This window comes from Hyperolius riggenbachi, chromosome 2 (genome assembly GCF_040937935.1).
Source record: "Hyperolius riggenbachi isolate aHypRig1 chromosome 2, aHypRig1.pri, whole genome shotgun sequence".
Lineage (NCBI taxonomy): Eukaryota > Metazoa > Chordata > Amphibia > Anura > Hyperoliidae > Hyperolius > Hyperolius riggenbachi.
In genome coordinates this window covers 188183103-188209547 of record NC_090647.1, presented here as the reverse complement: position 1 = coordinate 188209547, position 26445 = coordinate 188183103, and positions in this window count along the sequence as shown.

Here is a 26445-nt window from a genome sequence, read left to right as displayed (position 1 = left end):
TGGATCCAGAAGGGTATAAACCCAGTAATTGGTGTTGTCCAGAATGCGCACAATGCGTGGGTCGCGTTCAATGCAGTCCTAGGCCGAAGAGGTCATAGCCTAGGGTCACAAAACCTGTTTATTTGGGCAATTTCAATGGTGGCGAGTCTGACGTACATAAATCGCAGCAATGGCCGTTAGCAACGTCTGAATCTCACGAAATGTCTCATGCAGGTAGAAGACATATTGTTAGACTTGGGCTCCAAAGATGGGTTCCCTACATCTCTGCAAACCAGAGTTACAGGGCTCCAAATTTGGTAAAATCACCCATAGGCTTTCATTGGGCCTCCTATTTACAGTTCCAAAATCTCACATCTTTTCAAAGGGCAATTACTCAGCAGTGGCAAATTTTCTAGCATTGTAGGGACCCTTAGGGGGAACATGACTGGTGAGTTTCGGGCTCCTAGGCCAAAGAGGTCATAGCCTAGGGTCACAAAAACCTGTTTATTTGGGCTATTTCATGGGTAGTGATGGTGACGTACATAAATCGCAGCAATGGCCGTTAGCAAAGTCTGAATCTCACGAAATGTCTCATGCAGGTAGAAGACATATTGTTAGACTTGGATTCCAAAGATGGGGTCCCTACATCTCTGCAAACCAGAGTTACAGGGGTCCAAAATTGGTAAAATCCCCCATAGGATTTCATTGCCTCCCTATTTCACTTTCCAAAACCTCACATCTTTTCAAAGGGCAATGGCTCAGCAGTACCAAATTTTCTAGCATTGTAGGGACCCTTAGGGGGAACATGACTGGTGAGTTTCGGGCCCCTAGGCCGAAGAGGTCATAGCCTAGGGTCACAAAAACCTGTTTATTTGGGCTATTTCAATGGTAGTGATGGTGGCGTAAATAAATCTCAGCAATGGCCGTTAGCAAAGTCTGAATCTCACGAAATGTCTCATGCAGGTAGAAGACATATTGTTAGACTTGGATTCCAAAGATGGGGTCCCTACATCTTTGCAAACCAGAGTTACAGGGGTCCAAAATTGGTAAAATCCCCCATAGGATTTCATTGCCTCCCTATTTCACTTTCCAAAATCTCACATCTTTTCAAAGGGCAATGGCTCAGCAGTACCAAATTTTCTAGCATTGTAGGGACCCTTAGGGGGAACATGACTGGTGAGTTTCGGGCCCCTAGGCCGAAGAGGTCATAGCCTAGGGTCACAAAAACCTGTTTATTTGGGCTATTTCAATGGTAGTGATGGTGGCGTACATAAATCTCAGCCATGGCCATTAGCAACGTCTGAATCTCACAAAATGTCTCATGCAGGTAGAAGACATATTGTTAGACTTGGATTCCAAAGATGGGGTCCCTACATCTCTGCAAACCAGAGTTACAGGGGTCCAAAGTTGGTAAAATCCCCCATAGGATTTCATTGCCTCCCTATTTCACTTTCCAAAATCTCACATCTTTTCAAAGGGCAATGGCTCAGCAGTACCAAATTTTCTAGCATTGTAGGGACCCTTAGGGGGAACATGACTGGTGAGTTTCGGGCCCCTAGGCCGAAGAGGTCATAGCCTAGGGTCACAAAAACCTGTTTATTTGGGCTATTTCAATGGTACTGATGGTGGCGTACATAAATCTCAGCCATGGCCGTTAGCAACGTCTGAATCTCACAAAATGTCTCATGCTGGTAGAAGACATATTGTTAGACTTGGATTCCAAAGATGGGGTCCCTACATCTCTGCAAACCAGAGTTACAGGGGTCCAAAATTGGTAAAATCCCCCATAGGATTTCATTGCCTCCCTATTTCACTTTCCAAAATCTCACATCTTTTCAAAGGGCAATGGCTCAGCAGTACCAAATTTTCTAGCATTGTAGGGACCCTTAGGGGGAACATTACTGGTGAGTTTCGGGCCCCTAGGCCGAAGAGGTCATAGCCTAGGGTCACAAAAACCTGTTTATTTGGGCTATTTCAATGGTACTGATGGTGGCGTACATAAATCTCAGCCATGGCCGTTAGCAACGTCTGAATCTCACGAAATGTCTCATGCAGGTAGAAGACATATTGTTAGACTTGGATTCCAAAGATGGGGTCCCTACATCTCTGCAAACCAGAGTTACAGGGGTCCAAAATTGGTAAAATCCCCCATAGGCTTTCATTCGGCCTCCTATTTACCGTTCCAAAATCTCACACCATTTCAAAGGGCAATGGCTCAGCAGTGGCAAAACTCACCAGTCATGATCCCCCTAAGGGTCCCTACAATGCTAGAAAATTTGGTACTGCTGAGCCATTGCCCTTTGAAAAGATGTGAGATTTTGGAAAGTGAAATAGGGAGGCAATGAAATCCTATGGGGGATTTTACCAATTTTGGACCCCTGTAACTCTGGTTTACAGAGATGTAGGGACCCCATCTTTGGAATCCAAGTCTAACAATATGTCTTCTACCTGCATGAGACATTTCGTGAGATTCAGACGTTGCTAACGGCCATTGCTGCGATTTATGTACGCCACCATCACTACCATTGAAATAGCCCAAATAAACAGGTTTTTGTGACCCTAGGCTATGACCTCTTTGGCCTAGGGGCCCGAAACTCACCAGTCATGTTCCCCCTAAGGGTCCCTACAATGCTAGAAAATTTGCCACTGCTGAGTAATTGCCCTTTGAAAAGATGTGAGATTTTGGAACTGTAAATAGGAGGCCCAATGAAAGCCTATGGGTGATTTTACCAAATTTGGAGCCCTGTAACTCTGGTTTGCAGAGATGTAGGGAACCCATCTTTGGAGCCCAAGTCTAACAATATGTCTTCTACCTGCATGAGACATTTCGTGAGATTCAGACGTTGCTAACGGCCATTGCTGTGATTTATGTACGTCAGACTCGCCACCATTGAAATTGCCCAAATAAACAGGTTTTGTGACCCTAGGCTATGACCTCTTCGGCCTAGGACTGCATTGAACGCGACCCATGCATTGTGCGCATTCTGGACAACACCAATTACTGGGTTTATACCCTTCTGGATCCACGGTACAAACACAATGTTCCAAAACTGCTTGAAGAAAGAGCCAGACAGGTCAAAATGGAAGAATACCAGCAGGCCCTTGTGGAGACTTTAGAGAGGAGATTGACATCCTCCCCCTCCTCTAGCCAGTTGTACGCCGACAGACTGACTTCCGCAAACCCAGGACGACCAGGAGGGCAGCAAACAACACAAGCCGCAGCTAGTGCCCAAAAGGGAATGGTATCGGCAGTGTCCTTGGAGTGGGAAAATTTTCTGACACCCATGCAGCAGCACACAGAACAGCAAGCGTGCAGATCCACCTCCAACACCGATCGCCTGGAGAAGATGGTCAAGGACTACATGTCAGATGGCGTAGCTGTGTTGAACAATCCATCTGCACCCTTCAACTATTGGGTATCGAAGCTAGACACCTGGCACAAACTGGCAATGTACGCAATAGAGGTGCTGGCTTGCCCGGCAGCCAGCGTTATGTCGGAACGCTGTTTCAGTGCTGCCGGAGGCATCGTCACAGATCGGCGGCGTATCCGCCTCTCCACAGAAAATGCAGACCGTCTGACTCAAATTAAAATGAATCAATCCTGGATTGGAAACGACTACGCAACACTCCCGGACCCCAACCAAGTAACATGAACAATGAACATCTGTGATGGGTTAGCGTTTCCGGTCCCTGTTTATTGAACCTCTCATCTGTATTACATTTATGACTGCATGGCGACAAAATGCAAATTGCTATCCGCACGCTTCTTGTCCTCATGCAAGGCCTGGGTTGTTGTGTCTCAAAGCGTGGCCTTCTCCTCCTGCGCCACCCTCCTCCTGTTCCATCACGTGTGCTGCTGCTGGGTTAGCGTTACCGGTCCCTTTTCCTGGAACCTCTTATATGTATTACATTTATGACTGCATGCCGACAAAAAGCATGTTACCTGTGCAAAGAAAACAGACATTTCCCGCATTTAAAAGACAGTTTTCCCTTTGAAACTTTAAAATCGATTTTCTCAAAAACTATAAGCTCTTTTTGCTAATTTTTTTTTCCTCTTGTACCCACTCCCAAGGTGCACATACCCTGTAAATTTGGGGTATGTAGCATGTAAGGAGGCTTTACAAAGCACAAAAGTTCGGGTCCCCATTGACTTCCATTATGTTCGGAGTTCGGGTCGAACACCCGAACATCGCGGCCATGTTCGGCCTGTTCGGCCCGAACCCGAACATCTAGATGTTCGCCCAACACTAGTTCTGACATAAGAAAACCAGATAGGAAGTATTCTACGATATGTAGGCCAAATGTGTGATAATCTAATCTATCATATATATAAGGTAAAGAAACTTTTTTACAGTCACTGTAATACTTTGCATGAATAAATACTTGCTGGCCTTACAGTGATATTTTTCCCTCTAATAATCTAAACCTTAGTTAACCTAATTTATACAGGTTTCACGGATTATAAATGGGAAGCTTAATAAAAGTTAATTCAGAACTTTCATTTCAGGCAGATAAAATGCAAATATTAAGTAGCTGGAGCTGCTATTCATTACCGTTCATTACTAAATTAGGTTATTGAATGCTTTTACTGTAAACCTGCAATTCTCTTCTGAAAAGATTTTTCTTACAAATCTTGAAATACTGTACAATCTTAGTCATTGTCTTTGCTTTGTTTAAGAAACATTTACAAGTTGTTTAATTATGATTTACTCATGCTCAAAAACAGCTGTACCTTACTTTTTCTTTCATTTTCCTAACTTAAAATAGGGAACTAATCAATAACGCATTGTACTTGCATTATAATTTTTTTCCCTTTTGATACAAGAGAACTGCACTGTCTTATTAGACAGATACTGACAATATCCACTGACAGCCTTCCTACTCATCTACCACCTGCCTTATCTCCCATCAGAAAACAAAGAAACAAAGCTGTTCAAAACTTAGTGAAGTCTACCAATAGTCTACCTTTGACTTTGGTAAGCAGCAAAGAAAAATGTGACTACTGTATGTGATACTCTATAATTGTTTGAAGGATTATTCTTTGAAAGAGTTATGCCTTTTTGACAGATCCACAGTTACAGATTGCCCAGCAAGCTCATGGTGATCCAAAACTCCTAGGATTGTGTAAGGGACTAAAAAAAACCCTCTTACTAAATACACCATACAAAACAGAAAATAGTTTTCTTAAAACAGAATGGAATATAATGATTTACCTGTTCACAAAAAGCGCCCATTCTACCACTGAATGAGATGATATAAGTAAAAAAAAAACTAAAACTGAAATACTTGGGCACTGTTGTGAATATCAACACTGTTGTGAATATCAACAAACTACTGAACATATAAAGTTTCTTGACATCCCCATTAACAATACGTAAGCTGTCAGGCCTGGCGAGATACCAGTTTATTGCCCAGCTCCTATGCCCCAATCTAACACCACCTACTTCACCCTGTGTGGCACGTCCCAGCTTGAATGGGAGGTGAGGAAATAACACCTGCCTGACTTCGGTTACACTCAGGCCTTGTAGGTGCAAGGTATAGGAACTGGACGTAGAGTGAACTAATAACTCACCAAGACCCTACAGGAGAAACTTTAGTCCAGTAACAATCCAAGGTCCTACACAGAAGGTTAGAAGTATCGAGGTACACAAGGAGCAGGCAATATTACAGTCAGGCAATCCAAGGTCAGTCCAGGCAGAGATCAAAGAGTAGTCAATTCCAGGCAAATAGTCGAGGCAGGTGGCAGACAGAGAGTGGTCAATATCCTGGCAAAATCAGTACACAGAATATCCAATAACAATATAATCGCACCCAGCAGAAGCACACAGCCAAAGCTATCATGGGCAATGACAGAAAGCACTCAGCAGGTTTAAATACGTCATGCAACCAATTAGTGGCTGGCCACATGCACACAGCAGCCAATCACACGCAGGCAATCCTGTTTAAAGAGAGTCTGAAGCGAGAATAAATCTCGCTTCAGACCTCATAGATAGCAGGGGCACGTGTGCCCCTGCTAAACCGCCGCTATTCCGTGGCTTAACGGGGGTCCCTGATCCCCCAAATCCCCTCCGTAATGCGGGGGAGCGCTTCCTGGTTGGGGCAGGGCTAACCGCCGCAGCCCTTCCCCACGCGCGTCTGTCAGCGCGTATCTCCGCCTCTTCCCCGCCCCTCTCAGTCTTCCTTCACTGAGAGGGGCGGGGGAGAGGCGGCGATGCGCCGCTGACAGACGCGACTGGAGGCAGGGCTGCAGCCGTTAGCCCTGCCTCCAGGAGCGACCAAGTCTGCGACCAAGTGTCGCAGTGGGGGGTTTGGGGGTGAAGGGAGTCAGGGACCCCCGTTTAGCGGCGCTATAGCGGCGGTTTAGCAGGGGCACACGTGCCCCTGCTAACTATGAGCTCTGAAGCAAGATTTATTCCCGCTTGAGAGTCTCTTTAAGTGTCAGCTGACAGAGAGATCAGCTGACACAGGTAGCAATACATGTCAGCTGACTAACCAGCAAAACATCTTGACTGCGTGTCAGCTATAGCATTCTGGTTAAGGGCATTGCCTCCGACGCGAGCGACCAGGGTTCAATCCTGGCCAGGGTCAGCATCCATTATATTTATTAAATAAACCCCTGCCTAAGTGTCAGCTGACTATCCTATCAGCTGACACTACCTCTGTCGCCGCCTCAGACCATACTGCGGGCGAGAGGAGAGAGACATCCGCCCACCAGAGTGTGCAGAGTGATCCCCAGTGCGCGCATCACCAGTGGAGGATGGGTGCCGACATGCGGAAGTGGAGGACTCCAGGTGAGTTCCTAACATAAGCAAAGTAATCTATGGTCTTCCCAGTAGTAACATGGCTGTAAAAATTGGGTTATAAATAAGGCCATGCATGTAAAAATGTATGATTTTTGAATTGTGAGTGTGGAGAAAGCAGGTGACTATATACAGATATACTTGTGAATACTTTGAACATTGCATTTCTAGTTTATAGGTTCTGTTGGTGGATTACTATCTGTCAGTCTGTATGCTACATCTACCTGCAGGGTGTATTGTAGTATTGTGCTAGGTAGGCGTTTTTGCAAGTGTTACGGGCTGGGCTATAGGTCAGTCATATTGGCATACAGCCTGACCTATAATCATTGACCAGACAAGCCTGACAACGTCCATTTGGATAGGGCACTTGACGTAGGACAAGCCAAAAGCTCCATGGCAAATCGTGAAAGCTCTGGCCAGAGGTCAAGTCTGCACACCCAGAAGTCCGAAGGTTCTTGACTCCTCAAAATGTCCATAGTGATCGTTAACACAAGGTAGTCGCATACCTGTTGAATCCAGAAGCAATTTGTTGAGTCATTGTACAGAGGAAAGACTTCATATTCACCCTGTTCATGAAGGCAAAGGAATGTTGCTTTTGGCACCTCTTTGGCTGTTAAAGGACAGCCAAAGCGAAAATAAATGAATGAAATATATGATTGTATCTATCTTCCTTCTCCTCAAAATGACTTTTTAAGATATTCCACAGTTTTATTTTCTGTTTAAATCTACTTAAGCTTTAACTGTTTTATTGTTTTTGCTCAATGACACATTCATTGAAGTATGCCAGAGCTAAAATCTATAAACTATTGACCTTTTTTATCTCTTCCCTGCTCTCAGAAGCCATTTTCTGCTAGGAATGTGTTTTATAGTTGGAATTTGTTATCAGTGAGGGTCAACTGTAGTCACTTCCTGTCTGAGTCAGGACTCAGTCAGCCACTTACATGCCTGATATTTAAATCTTTCAGGCAGAAAAAGAAAAAAGGAACTCAGCATAGTTATTCGTGTTCTTGGCACTGTACATACCTATGTCTATCTCATCATGTCACATGTGACCTCGGGTATCCTTTGATGGCTTCTTCTCCTGTACCACCTACCTGGAAAGCAGAATACAACATCTGTCTCAGCTTGGTATGGAAGTTGTATGGAATGCATTTTGGAAACCCTCTAATTGAGGTAGCATCTCTGTTATATTTTGTTTGTATGGATGGTCTATTAAGGTTGCCACCCAGTACAGATCCATCCCTTTCATGGTTTTGATTGGGGTTCTTCCTCAGACACGTCAGCATGAACTGTCCCATTATAACAAGGTTTGCGCAGAGGACTCTACCTTATTTTCTTCATTTAGGGCACTATCCTTTACAATAGTTTGTTCCCCTTATCCATCAACAAGACTAGGATCTCCCGAAAGGTGAGAAGCCCCCTAGGAAGTCACTCTGCACCTCTTGCTCTTCCTCACCACCAAAGCCACCATCCTCCTCTGACTCCTCTGCAGACTCCCCCCCCCCCCCCCTCTGCCCATGTGCAGCCAATGACATTGCCCCTATCCAGTTTGTAAATTGTAAACTCTTCCTCCTCTTCACGCTCCTGCTCATCCATGGCCTGGCCAAGGGAACGTCACATGAAACGCTCCAGAAAAAAAACACATATGGCATGATGTCACTGATGCTGCCTGACCAAATTAGTGGTATCCAAAAAAGGACCCATCAGACTGCACTCCACTCAACAGCCATGCAGTCCTTCTTTATACACCAAAACCACCATGTTTACACAGTAGGCAGTGAAGGTTATGTACCTTCCCTGCACGTGTTTTGAAGACCAGGTGTCTCTGATCAGATGGACCTTGGCTCCAACACTGTGTGCCAGAGATTGGCTACCTTACTGCACATGCCAGTACAGGTCTGAGATGCCCATCTATGAAAAGTATCTTCTTCCTGGTACCTCCCACTGCAGTGTTGCAATGCCTACACATTTTATGAAAGCCTCAGATTCAACCAGCTGGTATGGTAAAATCTGATAGGCTAGTAATTTTGAAAAGCTAGCTGTCAGACATTGGGAAAGGGAGTTTCTTGATGACATATTTTTAATTTACCTTCAAACATCTGAGGGATGGAACGTGGACTCTGTGGCAATGACATGAAGTGGGTAGGCTGGAAGGCATAGTAGAAGACACCTGGGAACTAGGGATAGGAGAAGGGAGGAGGTGGAAGGAGGAACAACTAATTTGCTGGTGAAACAGGATGCAGATGGCTTTTGAACTTTCAGCAGCACACACACAGAAGTATTTTTATATGAATAAGTCTTGTTGAGCCGGCGTAGTACTGTTAGAAGTGACCTGGCACTGTGACTGTCTGGTTAACCCCAGGTGACAACACAATCTGCTGTTTGCCTCCTGTCCCCTGCAACCACCCCATGCTTACTACCTGTAATGATCTGGGGTTGATTTCCACAAACAGCGAACACCAAGTGCGCTGATGCAGATGGGAATCCCCACAATCACAGAAGCAGAGTACCCAGTATATGCAAATACGTTTGTAGGGGGGAATTCCAACCGGTAGACGGAGCTGTGGAGTACAGAGGAACAAGACCTCTGTACAACTACAGATGCCAGATTGAAATTGCACGACGTGAAGCAGCACTGGGCAAAATAAACAAGGTAGCAACTCAATAGAGAGCAAGAACAGAGACAGACTATATAAATGTCTGCCAATCTAGTCGCCACCCGGCGACGGTAGACATAACAACCGAAACAGACCAGAGTGAGAAAGCCAATCGCAAGAGAGGTGATTGCTATCAGAAACACAAGACTGAGCAAAGACAAAGCATGAATTGAGTAAAGGAAGACACAGCAAATAACTACAATCCGAACACCAAGGAAAATAACAAATGAACTAAGAATCAGAATCAGAATTTATTATTGCCAAGTACAACGGTGGATTGTACCCGGAATTGGTTTTGGCGCATACAGGGTCGTTGGTGAAGAAACAAAAAAATAAGAGATACATACAGTTAAGCATGGCACATACATAGACATGGGACAAGCATACATAGAACAACATTACAGCTTGTGCATACAGTTAAGCAGAGTGCAGCATCACATACAGTTAAGCATGGTACATACATATAGACAATAAAAGCAAAAAATAAAAACAAACAGAGCATTACAGCATACGTACGGTTAACTTAATACAAGCATAGCAAGGCAAACACTGATAGCAGGAACAGAAAAGAGTGGGACTGGAGGAGCAGCCTGAGAGCTGATATGAGCGCTGCCATTTTCGGCACAGGACGCTACACAGCGACAGCTGGCCAACTAACTAAACGCGGTCACCGCATGTTATGCGCAACAGTGACAAGCGCGTTAATAGCACGGTCACCGCACGTTAAGCGCAACAGTGACAAACGTATCAACTCTGACTAACAGATGAACACGGAAAATAAAGACAAACAGATAGCGGGAACGCTTGCTAATCAGTTGCCTAACACCAGACAACAGCAAGCGTTCGTTCCAGACAAAACAGACTGATGAAGTAACCAGTAGCAACCGCTGCCAAGGTTTTACTCCAAAACACAGACAAGGCAGATCCACCACCTCTAGAGCTAGGGCGAATGCGATCAAGGAACAGGACTGAACGATTCACTATCAGCCACCACTGGAGATAGTGCAATCGCAAGGACAAGACAAGACAAGACTAGGCAGTACAAATAATACACAAAACTGTCTGCACCAGTAGGAGTGCAAAATGCCCTCCCCAAGAATTAACTACACTAGAATATTTTAACAACAAGATACAAAGAGGCTGAGGCTCTAAGGTCAGTCTCACAAAACAGAACATATGATGAGCAAGGAATTCTGGGAGGAAGTGACATTTATACTGAAAACCTTCAAGGGAAGCAGAAATGCAAATTGTAAGATAAGTGGATGCAAATCAGTCACCACAGCAGCAAGCCTCCCGAATCTTGCAAGCTGACAAAAAGGCCTCTTTTCCCTGGACTGAACTATTCAGCCTGCATAGGAAACCAACAAACTGTCCAGAGAATCAAGGCCAGCCGAGCGGATTCTAAAACTACCCTTTTCCTTCCTCTCTGAGGCTCTGTTGCTCCCTCTGAACTCACCTCCTACTGTTGCTCTCTTGTGGGCACCCGTGAGACATCCATCACCACCACATCGGCATCCCCCTCATTGCTTAAAGTCTCAAGCTCACAGTAGGCTGCAGCAGCAGGGACATTACACTTGGTGACTTGGTGACTGCCGTCTGAGAGTCTGCCTTGCTCCTCTCCTTCATTCAATGCCAACAATGCTTGCAAGTCACTTTTGTCCATAAATGCCTGGGGACATAACTCCTCTGAGCAATCCGATTCATTTGGAGGGGCTATTGTGATGGTGAAGGTGGTGTTACAGTTGACCACAGCAGAGGAGAATGAGAAGGGTGCAGGAACATTGGCAGCAGAAGAGGTAGAAGAGGTGGAATGCTGAATGAGCTAGTAGTCAACCACCTCTTCTGCACATAGGGAATTAATATGCCACGGTCACAGGGTGACGCACCACCCCAACCCCTAGTACCTCTACGCTTTGGCCTAACTCTGCCTTTCATGTTTGTTATAGTGAGTGACCAGCCAAGGGGTATTGTAACAAATCTCAATTTTTTGGGGCACACTGAAATCACCTATTACACACAGTATGGTCACATGGATGTTACTGTGCCATGGTAATATTACACATTGATCACACAGCAGGCAGCAGTGACCCGCAAAGGGGTATTGTCATACTCACAAATGTTTGTGTCACATTGATTTAATTTTTGGGAGGGCACACTGAGATCATCTAACACACAGTATGGTAACACGGATGTTGCTGTGACTAGAGTTGAGCCGATATTTTCGTAATTTCGCATTACTATAATTACGCATGCGAAATTTGCGATTACGATGCGAAATTACGGTAGCGTAATTGCCATTAAAATCGTAATTGAAAATACCGTAAGCGTAATTTTCAAGGCGTAATTTCGCATTTCGTTCATGCCGTAATTTCGCATTAAACGCTACCGTAATTTCGCGTTAAACCGTAACGCTCTGTATAATATAAAAAAGCCGCCGACTTTAAGGGTTAATAGCAAAGCCCCCTTAAATGCTAAGAGCCTCAAATTTGGAGAATATATTAAGGAGATCAGGAGGAATAAGAGGAAAACATTTTTTTTTTCAAAAAGACCTTATAGTTTTTGAGAAAATCGATGTTAAAGTTTCAAAGTAAAAATGTATACATTTAAAAACCCGCCGACTTTAACGGTTAATAGCAAAGCCTGCTTAAAGTTTAGGAACACCAAATTCCTAGGGTATATTAAGTGGATCAGTGGGAATAAGAGGAAAAAAATTTTTTTTCAAAAAGACCTTATAGTTTTTGAGAAAATCGATTTTTAAGTTTCAAGGGCAAAAATGTCTTTTAAATGCAGAAAATGTCAGGTTTTTTTGCACAGGTAACAATAGTGTATTATTTTCATAGATTCCCCCAAGTGGGAAGAGTTTTACTTACTTCGTTCTGAGTGTGGGAAATATAAAGAAAAAACGACGTGGGGTCCCTCCTCCCAGACCTCTTTAACCATGCAGCCATGCAGGCTTGGATAGCCAGAATGCGGAGCACCGGCCGCGTGGGGCTCCGCACCCTGACTATACCAGCCCGCATGGTCCATGGATTGGGGGGTCTCGGAAGGGGAGGGGCAGCCAAGCTTTCCCCTCCCCCTCCGAGCCCTTGTCCAATCCAAGGACAAGGGGCTCTTCTCCACCTCCGATGGGCGGTGGAGGTGGAGGCCGCGATTTCCTGGGGGGGGGGGGGGAGTTCATGGTGGAATCTGGGAGTCCCCTTTAAAAAGGGGTCCCCCAGATGCCCACCCCCCCTCCCAGGAGAAATGAGTATAGAGGTACTTGTACCCCTTACCCATTTCCTTTAAGAGTTAAAAGTAAATAAACACACAAACACTTAGAAAAAGTATTTTAATTGAACAAAAAACATAACCACGAAAAAAGTCCTTTAATATTCTTAATTAACCAATAATACTTACCTGTCCCTTTAAATAAAGAACACGGAGACGGCTTAACTATAAGAGAGAGCGCACACTAACAACCAGGTTTGGCGCCCAGTAAATCTACTACGGACTATAGCACTATTTTGACCTGATGAAGCGGCCTATACCGCGAAACGCGTTGTCCTGAGTGCTTATCTTTATTAAATTTTTATACTTATCCTACCGAGTGGAGAGTCCATTCTTTAAGGTAGGCGATCTACTATATATATTACTGTTTATTTTAATAAGCCTAAGTGCAAATTATACTACAAGGGCGCCTCCTACTACTACTTCATTTCTGATTCTATCCCACCTGACCTCAGGGTGAAGGGTCAAAAAATTGCACTAAAGGAAAGTATAGGGCAAGTGCGAATGTCCTGTATAGTTTGTGCTACTTGCGAGCATGCGAGTTGCGCCCATTTTCTAGGAACTATTCTCTGAATAATGTGTTTGGCCATCCCTAACCGTTAGTTCTGAGGTATGGACATGTTCATACACTGTGTAAAATTGTGTTTCTTAGTTTTGCTTGAATTTTTTTATAACATCAATAAACATTCACTCTTTTTCATCATGGTGAGCTAAACCTATCCGTATATTCACTGCATCCCAGCCCTTTGGGTACATTGCAAAATCATTTCAGAGATTTTCAATAGTCTTCATCTGTAATAAAATACAAATATGGTAATGTGCAATCCGAAAAGACATTCTAAAAATTTTACATCAGCCTTAAGAGCTTAAGCAAGGGATTAAATCATAGTAGCTAAGGATCCATTTAGTTAATAAAGAGAAAGCAGTAAGAAATGACATTCTCTGTGTCCTTTTGAGAAGAATTTATATGATACAAAATGTTCAGATTTCTTTCTCCCTTGCACATGGAAATGCCGGGCAGAAGCATGATGGTTTAAAGGAAATAAAAAGCCAGCCTAAAATATGTTGCTTACATTATTACAGGAGAGCTGTGGTCAGTGGCCAGCACAGCACTGCTGCTATAATGTACATTAAGTTGTTATCATTATTAATTAGTATTTATATAGCACTGACATAGTCCGCAGCGCTGTACAGTATATTGTCTTGTCACTTAAAGGACCACTTCCGCAAAAATCTTGAAATTTGAAATATATTTAAACATATACAGATAAGAATTAGGTTTCTTCCAGAGTAAAATGAGCTATAATTTACTTTTCTCCTATGTTGCTGTCACTTACAGTAGGTAGTAGAAATCTGTCAGAATCAACAGGTTTTGGACTAGTTCATCTCCTCATGGGGGGTTCTCATGGTTTTCTTTATTTTCAAAAGCACTTAGTGAAGGGCAGTTGCTCTATGCCAAAAAAGTGTACGGTGAGCAGGGAAGCTGGCCAGCATCTTTATATAAAGCTTTATCAGAGAGTGTCTTTATAAAGAATAAATGCCATGCTGAGAATCCCCCATGGAGAGACGGAGTAGCCCAAAACCTTTTGGTAATGTTAGATTTAATGTCTATGTAGGTATCTTGTAGTGTATGTGTAGTAGTCTATGGCCAATTTAGGGGGAAGCCAATTAACTTACCTGTATGTTTTTGGGATGTTGGAGGAAACCGGGGTGTCGGGAGGAAATCCACACAGACATGGAGAGAACATAAGCACAGATAGTGCCCTGGCTGGTATTCGAACTGGGGACCCAGCACTGCAAGGCCACAGTGCTAACCATTACGCCCCCGTGCTGAATTAAATAAACAACACATTTCACCAAAATACTATTTCCTCAATATTAGTTTCAAAGGTTTTTATTGGAATAAGCAGATGATTGCAAATTCGCATTTCAGAAAGCCCTTAACATAGGGCAGTACAGTACATAAACAATATAGAATGGGTATTGGTACAATTTGGTCATGGCATTAATAGCGGTACACAGGAAAGTACAGTTGGTTGGTTGCATACAGTCAATACATTTGTAATTGTATTCAGGAGTAGGACAGGGTGTCTCTGCAGTAGTATAGCTAGAGGTCAAAAAGAAAGGGCACAGGAGCGAAGACCCAATGTATGAGAGCAAGAGAGCCAGGGCTGCCAAGTCCTGGTGAAGGCAAGTGTATTGTCATTAATTATGGCTAGAGTTCGTTCCGAGATTAGGATGTCACTAATAATATGATCTGTAAGATCCATTGACAGTGTTGTTTGCCTCCATTGGCGAGCTATGTGTATTCTTGCGGCTTTAGCTATATGTTGGGAGAGCTTATGTTGGGGGAAGTTCCAACCCGGTGGCTTGTCTCCCAGTAGTAGAAGTAGGGGGTCTGGTGAGAGAGATTTTTCTAGGGCCGTACTTAGGATGGAAGTAACTTGGTCCCAGTATCTCTTGACAATTGGGCAGAACCACCATATATGGGCAATGGTCCCTGGTAGGCCGCATCCTCTGAAACACAGGTGTGTGTTGGTCTGCGAGATTGCGTGCATTTTGATGGGGGTTATATAAGTTCTGTGTAATATTTTATAGTTGGTCTCAATATGAGAAAAGTAGCTACTACCTTTTGTGAGGGTTAGGCAACATTTGGACCAACGTTTAGGAGTTAGTGTGGTACCCAGATCTCTCTCCCACTGCAGCATTGTTCGAGTTTTCATGAATTCTGTTGGTTGTGAGATTTGGGAGTATATATATGAGATAAGGCCTCCTTCTAATGGGTGTAGAGCACACCATGCTTCATAGGTAGTCCTGGGGGGAAATGCTATGTTGTTAGGACATAATGATTTTATGAAGTGAAAGATTTGTATAGCATGAAAGAATTCAGAGGGTGGGAAAGCGGTGATGTTTTTGAATTGTTCCCAGGTGGGCGTTTTATCGTTTATTAAGAAGTTTTTAAGAGTTACATACCCTCTTTCTGTCCACCATCTCTATTTCCTCAATATTAAGGATATCAATCCAAATGAATCACAGCACAGCAGAAAAAGTAAACCTAAAGCCCCAAAAAACCTTCAACGTTAGATGTTTAACACTGAATAAGGATGCCTCTGGATGCTCCAGAGGTTTCTCCAATTCTCCATGACCTCTTAGCTGCCAGTCAGGGCCCTCTTCTTCTTCTTCATGGCCATGCTCCATTCTGTCCATGAGTGCAGCCACACTGTGCAGGTGCCAGTAGGGTTTGCACCTGTGCAGTAGCACGGAGTCACTCGTATACAGAGGAAAAAGCCATGCATGAGTGTCTCCGTGCTACTGCATAGGTGCGTGCTGTACTTTGCACCTGCTCAGTGTGGCTGTGGTCATACACAGAGAGGAGTGGTTGTAAGGAATAGTCATCACAGTGTTGATGAGAACAAGATTAATCTATAACCTTCACTAATTATTACATTGTTCTCCTTACTGCCGAATTAGAGAACAACCTTGCTCTTTATCTATTAATATGACATTTACAGCCATGGTTTATCCATTTATGGTAACATTATTAACCCTCCTGGTGGTCTATTAAAAACCACCAGGGGGCAGCAGAGCAGGTTTTTTTTCATTTGTTTTTTTTAAATCATGTAGCGAGCCCAGGGCTCGCTACATGATAGCCGCTGTGCAGCGGCATCCCCCCACCCTCTTTGATCGCATCCGGAGATCTCCGATCAGGAAATCCCGTTCAAAGAACGGGATTTCCTGGAGGGCTTCCCCTGTCGCCATGGCGACGGGCAGCATGACGTCACCGACGTCATTGGGAGTCCCGATCTACCCCTCAGCGCTGCCTGGCACTGATTGGCCAGGCAGCGCACGGGGGTCTGGGGGGGGGAGGGGGGGCAGTGCTAGCTGCGAGTTGCAAAAAAAATTAGGCAAATCGGCCCAGCAGGGCCTGAGAAATCCTCCTGCGCGGCATAGCCCATCCTCAGCACGGGCTTACCGCCAGGGAGGTTAAATTCATAGAATATATAGCTACTAGGCTGTTCAGTTCTTCAATATTATATTATATGTTTGGAATTGCACTTGCACTTTTTCATAGTGATCTGCACACTAATGTGTTTTCAGAATGTGAGATGGATACCTTTAGCAATATGATGCATTGTATGTATTAAATACTATATGTTATATGTTACATTATTCATTCTGTGTAAGGTTTTTTTGATTGTTTGGGTTTTTTTGCATTCTATAGTTTTTTATTCTTTTTATGCAAATACCAATATTTTGTACATGTAGGGCTTCATGGTGAGTCTCCTCACTAGGCACTGACCTGCAGAAGTTATCACTAGCTTTTTGCAGATAAATATTTTTGCAGCTTACCATCAGTTCATCTCTTACACTCCATTTTATACTTTTATTTTTAAAGATATTTTATTTTTCTTTGATGATTCTAGTACTAATTATTTTGACAATCGGAAACCAGATGTTTCTCGGCAAATATGCGCATATTTAAAAAAGGTTAATTGTGAATGCCACTATTCAAAGAATAAAAAATCTCAATGAAAGGATTAAGAGACACGTCAGTCTACATTCTGTGGCTTATCTATTTGAAAGGTATGATATGAATATGCAAAGTCTTCAAAGGGATTAATTGACAAAAAGCTTTGCAAATGCAACAATTTTCAAGGAAAAGAAGAACAAATCCAAATGACCATCAGATCTTATGGAAAGGGAGACACTGATGAAGATAAAGTATAAGTTGAGAGAGACTTTAAACTCTTTGTTCAGGCTCTTTTGATTGTACATTCTGTGGCTTATCTATTTGAAAGGTATGATATGAATATGCAAAGTCTTCAAAGGGATTAATTGACAAAAAGCTTTGCAAATGCAACAATTTTCAAGGAAAAGAAGAACAAATCCAAATGACCATCAGATCTTATGGAAAGGGAGACACTGATGAAGATAAAGTATAAGTTGAGAGAGACTTTAAACTCTTTGTTCAGGCTCTTTTGATTGTACATTCTGTGGCTTATCTATTTGAAAGGTATGATATGAATATGCAAAGTCTTCAAAGGGATTAATTGACAAAAAGCTTTGCAAATGCAACAATTTTCAAGGAAAAGAAGAACAAATCCAAATGACCATCAGATCTTATGGAAAGGGAGACACTGATGAAGATAAAGTATAAGTTGAGAGAGACTTTAAACTCTTTGTTCAGGCTCTTTTGATTGTAAAACTACAACTTTTCAAGGATAACTTTTGATCAGATCTAATATTTACCTTTTTTAATAGTAGGATAAACTCAAACTTTGAAAATACCATGGAGCCTTACAGAGGAACTGTAGTGAAACTGAAAATAACATAATTAATACAATTGCTCAGGCTTCTTTCACATCTAGAATGCATGCAGGAGCCGTTCGCCTGTGGCGTGTCGTCAAGATGTTGCGGTGTTACGCAATCAGTGGTGGTAGCTATTCATTCACCTGACAGGAAAACGCCGGCTCCGAACAATTAACCACTTGAGGACCGCAGGCTTTACCCCCCTTAAAGGGAACCTTAACTGAGAGGGCTATGGAGGTTTCCTATTAAACAATACCAGTTGCTTGTCAGTCCTGCTGATCTCTTTAGCTGCAGTTGTATCTGGATCTCACACCTGAAACAAGCATGCAGCTAATCCAGTCTGACTTTAGTCAGAGCACCTGATCTGCATGGTTGTTGAGGGGCTGTGGCTAAAAGTATTAGAGACACAGGATCAGCAGGAGAGTCAGGCAACTTGTATTATTTTAAAAGGAAAAATCCATATCCTTCTCAGTTTAGGTTCCCTTTAAAGAGGAACTGAACCCAAAAAAAGTCACAAAATTGAGCCTCCTTATCCCTTTGAAATTAATGATTAGACACAAAACACTTGTGAAGGGCAATATAAAAGTAGATATATTTGTGTAATACAACTATGAATAAAAGAGAATGGCAGGCTCCATCTTGCAGCTCTATCCCTCCATTTTGCAGCTCTCACTCCAAGGGAGGTGCAGAGTCTGATTCTGTGGGCGGTATTACAGTTGGAGTTAGACATGCCCATTCATGCCCACAGAATGAGATTTACAGACCAGTGTCATGAGGTCATCATCAGTCGCCCTGTTACAGGAAACTGACAGCTGTGACAGGAAACTGACAGCTGTGACTTCTGCGGCTGCCCTGCACTGTACTAGCACATGCCTTGATAAAGTATTATTATTTTTTCTCTAACTATGCCTCCTGCAGTGTGAGATCTTGTGCTTGTCATCCTGTAGCTCTCCCCATTCGATTTGTGCCAGATCTCGTATCATGTCCTGTAGTCATGCAGCTCTCCCCATTCCTGCTGTGCCAGATCCCATATCGTGTCCTGTAGTCATGTAGCTCTCCCCATTCGTTTAGTGCCAGACTTCGTATCTTGTCCTGTAGTCATGCAGCTCTCCCCATTCCTGCTGTGCTCGATCCCATATCATGTCCTTTAGTCATGCAGCTTTCCCCATTTGTGTTGTGCCAGATCCCAAATCATGTCCTGTAGTCATGCAGCTCTTCCCTTTCGTATCCTGTCTGGCAGAGGTAGGTGGGTAACACTGCAGAGGGAATCCGCTCTTATATCAAACACCCCCGCCCCCCTCTTCTCCTCCTCGTAGGTGTCACGCAGGGGGAATCCTCTCTTACATCATCTAGCCGCCCTTGACCTCCCCCTGTAGGTAGCTTGACAGAGGGAATACCCTCTTATGTCACCACCCCCTGCAAGCCCCCCTTCTCCTACCAGTACATAGCGCATGGGCTAATTAAGCTTTATTTGAATCACTCGTGATTCAGGTCGGTGATCATCCCAGCTCTCATACACAGTAAGAAAGGTTTGGTGCTTCACAGTGTAAAAAAGACTGAACAGGTTTTTTCCCCCAAAAATCATAAATATATATACTGTATGCTTCACTGTTAATGCTTCACTTTTTATAAAAGTGACCAAATGTCCACTAAAAAAATATGACAGGCACGCCTATGCTTCACTGAGATTACTTCACTCTTGCTAATTTCAGGAAAAACTATTTTTTGCCAAAAAAACAACCCTTTTAGATACACGATCGCCCCCTCTCTTGTTATCAATTCACATACACACTGAGAGGTTTGGCGCTTCACAGTGTAAAAAAAGACTGAACAGGTTAAAAAAAAAAAACATCAAATATATATATGCTTCACTGTTAATGCTTCACTCTTTATAAAACTGACCAAATGTCCACTAAAAAAATATTACAGGCACGCATATGCTTCACTGATATTACTTCACTCTTGCTAATTTTAGGAAAAACTATTTTTTGCCAAAACACAACCCTTTTAGATACATTATCGCCCCCTCTCGTTATCAATTCAAATACACACAGATGTTTGGCGCTTCACAGTGTAAAAAAACACTGAACAGGTTTTTTTTAAATCATAAATATATATGCTTCACTGTTAATGCTTCACTCTTTATAAAACTGACCAAATGCCCACTAAAAAATATGACAGGCACGCATATGCTTCACTCTTGCTAATTTCAGGAAAAACTATTTTTTGCCAAAAAACAACCCTTTTAGATACATGATCTACCCCTCTCGTTATCAATTTTATGTTATAAGTTTTTAGTGGACATTTGTTTAGTTTTATATAGAGTGAAGCATATATATGTATTCATGTTTTTTTCTGGGAAAAACTCGTTCAGTCCTTTTTATTTTATCTCTCCCCTCCCCTGCTGGATTCTTCTATCTCTCAGGGGCTCTGGTGGTGAGATCTCTGTGCACCCGAGTTCCCAGCTTTGCATACCTGATGCAGCCATTACCAGTGGCTCCCCTCCCCTGCTAGATTGGTGGAGGGGTCCATCCTATACAATAAAACCTAACTGTCCCTGCATCATCATCTTTCCCTGGCTGTCCGTTCTAAACTTTTTTGTACTGCGCATGTGCGCAGTACAGAAAGCCGTTGGGCCAGAAGGTGAGGCCAGGAAGCAGGGCGGCTGTGTGTGGGTGTGCGCGGGCGGGTGCGTGGTGGGCAGGCGGGTGCGCACGTGGACGGCCAGATGTGCTGCAGGCGGTGGTCACGCGCACTGACTGGCGGTGGTGGCGCGGTTAAATCACTACCTAGAGCAGTCAGGATGGCTCAATTTCTTTCTAATACTCATGGCTAAAATCATACAGTATCCAGCACAGGGGGAAAAACAAAAGTATAACAATAACATGCCTTGCAGCGCTGGGTCCCCGGTTTGAATCCCAGCCAGGTCAACATCTGTATATTTACATATATATATATTTACATATATATATATTTACATATACTGTATATACATTTGTACACTTGCTGCATCTATTAAAGCTGCAGTACCAGACCAGCTTTCTCCTTTTTAATGATCTCTGTACTGTGCAGGAGGAGGGAAATCTTTCGCTCCCAGGCGTGTGCAGGTCTCTCACCAGCGTCTGCTGGGCTTTCTCTGTTTTCCACTTTACCTCCACTACTCTTCTCAAGCTTGTCTCTGCAAAAATCTGCTCTGCTCTCTCTCTCTCCTGCTTCCTCCAGTGTCTAATCTCATGTCCCTCCCCTCCACTCCACTCGTCTGGTCATCTGGCTTATCTAGCCTCCCCAGCTGTCAGTTCTTCTCCCTCTGCTGTGCCTCTCCCCCTTGATGTCCCTCACCTTCTCGCAAGGCTCTCTCCCTCCTCTCCACTGCACTTGTCTCCTCTCTCTCTGGGTCACAGAGATCTGCTTGCTTTTCATCTCCCTGTAGTGACTCATCTCCGTGTAGCTGTCAGAGCTCAGAGGCGCCTCCTGATGACGCATAGTATAAACAACAGAACCAGCAGGAACTATCACGAGGTTTTGACTTGCTGGGAGGATTTTGCAGAAGGCTTGTCGGGCAGTCACCACGTGACTTGCCGCGGCAGCATACTGTCATAGGGGGTGGGATTTAAAGATTTATTACCTATAATAGATTTATTTACATATTTTTGTACATTTATTGTACTGTTTTTGCTTTCAATTTGTAACATGGATTTCAATGCTGTTTTTTCACATTCTGAGTTCAGTTCCACTTTAAGGACCAAACCCTTTTTTTCCATTCAGACCACTGCAGCTTTCACAGTTTATTGCTCGCTCATACAACCTACCACCTAAATGAATTTTGGCTCCTTTTCTTGTCACTAATAAAGCTTTCTTTTGGTGCTATTTGATTGCTGCTGCGATTTTTACTTTTTATTATATTCATCAAAAAAGACATGAATTTTGTCAAAAAAATGATTTTTTTAACTTTCTGTGCTGACATTTTTCAAGTAAAGCAACATTTCTGTATACATGCAGCAGGAATAATTTGGACAAACATGTTTTTGATGAAAAAAAAAACCCCATTCAGCCTATATTTATTGGTTTGGGTAAAAGTTATAGCGTTTACAAACTATAGTGCAAAAAGTGAATTTTCCCATTTTGAAGCATCTCTGAATTTTCTGACCACCTGTCATGTTTCATGAGGGGCTAGAATTCCAGGATAGTATAAATACCCCTCAAATGACCCCATTTTGGAAAGAAGACATCCCAAAGTATTCACTGAGAGGCATGGTGAGTTCATAGAAGATTTTATTTTTTGTCACAAGTTAGCGGAAAATGACAGTTTGTGACAAGAAAAAAAAAAAGTTTCCATTTCTGCTAACTTGTGACAAAAAAAAAAAATAAATCTGCCACGGACTCACCATGCCCCTCTATGAATACCTTGAAGTGTCTACTTTCCAAAATGGGGTCATTTGTGAGGTGTGTTTACTGTCCTCGAATTTTGGGGGGTGCTAATTTGTAAGCACCACTGTAAAGCCTTAAGGGGCTCATTGGACTTTGGGCCACTTAGCGCAGTTAGGCTGCAAAAAAGTGCCACACATGTGGTATTGCCTTACTCAGGAGAAGTAGTATAATATGTTTTGGGGTGTATTTGTACACATATCCATGCTGGGTGGGAGAAAAATCTCTGTAAATGACAATTTTTTGATTTTTGTTTACACACAATTGCCCATTTACAGAGATATTTCTCCCACCCAGGATGGGTATGTGTAAAAATACACCCCAAAATACATTATACTATTTCTCCCGAGTATGGCAATACCACATGTGTGGCACTTTTTTGCACCCTAACTGCACTAAGGGGCCCAAATTCCAATGAGTACCTTTAGGATTTCAAGGGTCATTTTGCGGCATTTGGTTTCCAGACTACTCCTCATGGTTTAGGGCCCCTAAAATGCCAGGGCAGTATAGGAACCCCACAAATGACCCCATTTTAGAAAGAAGACACCCCAAGGTATTCTGTTAGGAGTACGGTGAGTTCATAGAAGATTTTATTTTTTGTCACAAGTTAGCGGAAATTGATTTTTATTGTTTTTTTCACAAAGTGTCACTTTCCGCTAACTAGTTGTGACAAAAAATAAAATCTTCTATGAACTCACGATAGCCCTAACAGAATACCTTGGGGTGTCTTCTTTCTAAAATGGGGTCATTTGTGGGGTTCCTATACTTCCCTGGCATTTTAGGGGCCCTAAACCTTGAGGATTAGTCTGGAAATCAAATGCCGCAAAATGACCTGTGAAATCCTAAAGGTACTGATTGCACTTTGGGCCCCTTAGCACAGTTAGGGTGCAAAAAAGTGCCACACATGTGGTATCGCCGTACTCAGGAGACGTAGTTTAATGTGTTTTGTGGTATATTTGTACATATACTCATGCTGGGTGGAAGAAATATCTCTGTAAATGACAATTTTATTGATTTTTTTACACACAATTGTCCATTTACAGAGATATTTCTCCCACCCAGCATGGGTATGTGTAAAAATACACCCCAAAACACATTGTACTACTTCTCCCGAATACGGCGATACCACATGTGTGGCACTTTTTTGCCTGATCGGGTAAACATTGTGTTTTTAGTGGAGCCTACACTAAGGTGACCCTAATGTACTGCTATAGATCTGTCTGCGATCAGGAATGATCACTAGATACTATATAGTACCAATGCTGATTCGCCACAGTGATGGCGACTAATCGGTGATGGTGGTGGGGGGGTTGGGGTTGGTGGGAAGTGGGGTCTCAGAGGCAATCAAACAATCACGGGACAATCGAAGTTGATCACGGGACAATCAAATAGAATTACAGCACAATCGAATCCAATCACAGCACAATCAAATCTGATGCACTCGGAAGGTGATGGGGGGTGGGGATAGTGGTGGGGGGGGGTTGGGGTTAGTGGGAAGTTGGGTCTCAGAGGCAATCAAACAATCACGGGACAATCAAAGCCGATCACGGGACAATCAAATACAATTACAGCACAATCGAATCCAATCACAGCACAAGCAAATCTGATGCACTCGGAAGGTGGTGGTTGGAGGTGGTTGGGGGGAGGGTGGCGGGAAGTGGGGTCTCAGAGGCAATCAAACAATCACGGGACAATTGAAGCAGATCACGGGACAATCAAATACAATTGCAGCACACTCGAATACAATCACAGCACAGTCAAATACAATGCACTCGGGAGGTGATTAGGGGGGTCTGATGGTGATTTGAGGGGGTGGGGGGTTGATCAGGAGCCCGCACGGGGCAGACTGAGTCCTGATCTGATGAGAGGCAAACACAGGGGGTTACTGATCTAAGATCAGTTAGTGATTTCTGGGGAGGACAGATGTAAACAATGCGCAGGGGATGTAATCAGGAAGGGGGTCTGAGGGCAATCGAGGGTCTGGGCAGGTGATCGGTTGCCCCCGCTAGGCAGTTAAAGTCTGCTCTGATGGGTGGGGGTGCTGAGGGGTGATGGACTGGTGATAGACAGGTGATCAGAGGGGGATCAGAGGGGGATCAGGGGGTAAGCTAGCTGTATACAGATGTATACAGTATACAGGGGGGTAGTCTGGGATGGGGTGTGGGGGTGATCTAAAGGTAGGGGGGGATCAGGGGTGATTAGGAGGCAGTTAGGGAGCTAATCTAGGGAATAGCGTCAATAGTTAGTGACAGGGGGGTGGGGTTTTTAGAGGGGTGCAAGGGTGCTGGCAGGGGTCTGCTGGGATGATCAGGGGGTTCTGAAGGCTGGGGTGGGAGATCAGGGGGGCTGTGTGGAAAAAAAATGTGTGGTGTATACTTACTAGTGCTTCCTCCTCGCTGGTGGTCTCTGGAACAAAGAAACCACGAGGCGAGGAGGAAGCGTGTATAAAGCACTTTGTTTACCTAACAAAGTGCTTTATACACTTTAATTAGGCGAATTTGTGTATTTCTCCGCCCGCAGGCGCTGCTAATTGGCCGGCAGGCTGGAGGCTAAATGCTCGGCCATCGATCCCCGGCGGAGGTTCGCGTCACGGATGACGCGATCGCTCCGCCCATGCCCCTAAACGGTCCGCCGCCTCTGTGCGTACGCTGGTCCTTAGGGCTTCCACTTTCCTACCGCCCCTGTGCAGTGGGCGGTCGTTAAGTGGTTAAAAGCTCCGGGGTGCAACGAACCGCAATGCACCAAAACGCAGCGTCGGATGTGAAAGGTAAACTGAAAGTCTATGGACTTTCATTTTAACTTGGTTAACTCAAAGTTTTGACTTTGCATTAAAACACGGGAAAATGGCTCAGAGTTCTTATGTTTTACCATATTAACTTATAGGTGCATGCCTCCAGGACTTTTCAAGAGCTGTTCCAACACTATGGAACTCCCTATCTCTACCCATTAGGGCAGCCCCCTCCTTCAACATCTTCAAGAAGGCCCTCAAAACTCACCTTTTCGCTCTGGCCTACTACCCCTCACAAGTGTTCTAAACCCACAGCTGAACTCTGGTCCCCTACCTTTCGTGTCCTTACCTCTCCTTCTAGATTGTAAGCCTTTGGGCAGGGTCCTCCTCCTTTTGTGTCCTACCTGATCATGCACCTCCATTACTGTGCATCCATGCTATGCATCTGAGTGAACCTAACTTGCCTAATCTCCATGCTCCCCTCTAGTGACTAAGCATTACCTTGTACACATACTGTGCTGATTAAATATAAGTTGCTAACAAAGCAAACGTATTAGCAAGTTTAAATAATACCAGCAGCGCTGTATACAATACTCATATCATATCCATAAAGCCACAGCAGTCAAAGCTCCATTACTGTCAGAAAGTCCTAAGAGCATCCAAGCACCATAGTGTACTACAAAACCGCTATATTACCTGCGCCATCCCCTGCTCCAAAACGCTGAAGCCACCATAGAGATTTGGCCTTACACGTGTATCGCCTGACTAGTCGGCTTCCTCCCCTCATTTCACTTTAAAGGATTGCATCCCCCAAATATTACGGCACTACTACCACTTTTTACATACGCCCTATTCCAGGGCCATTATTATATGATATTTGTAATATGCATTTTTTGCATGCGACCCAATTCAAGTGCAATTATTGATGCAGCTACCTGTTCCCACATCACTTTAGGGGACTTTTAATGTGTTTGTTTCCCCTGTGGTTTCCCCATTGTGGGTTCTGTTTTTATGTATTTGGAATATAATGAATTAATAAAGATGGAATATTTTTGCTACTTAAAGGGAACCTAAACTGAGAGGGATATGAATGTTTCCTTTTAAACAAAACCAGTTGCCTGGCAGTCCTGCTGATCTCTTTAGCTGCAGCGGTGGCCGAATCACAAACCTGAAACAAGCATGCAGCTATTCCAGTCTGACTGCAAGCTTGTTGAGGGGCTGTGGCTAAAAGTATTAGGCAACTGGTATTATTTTAAAAGCAAAAATCCATATCCTTCTC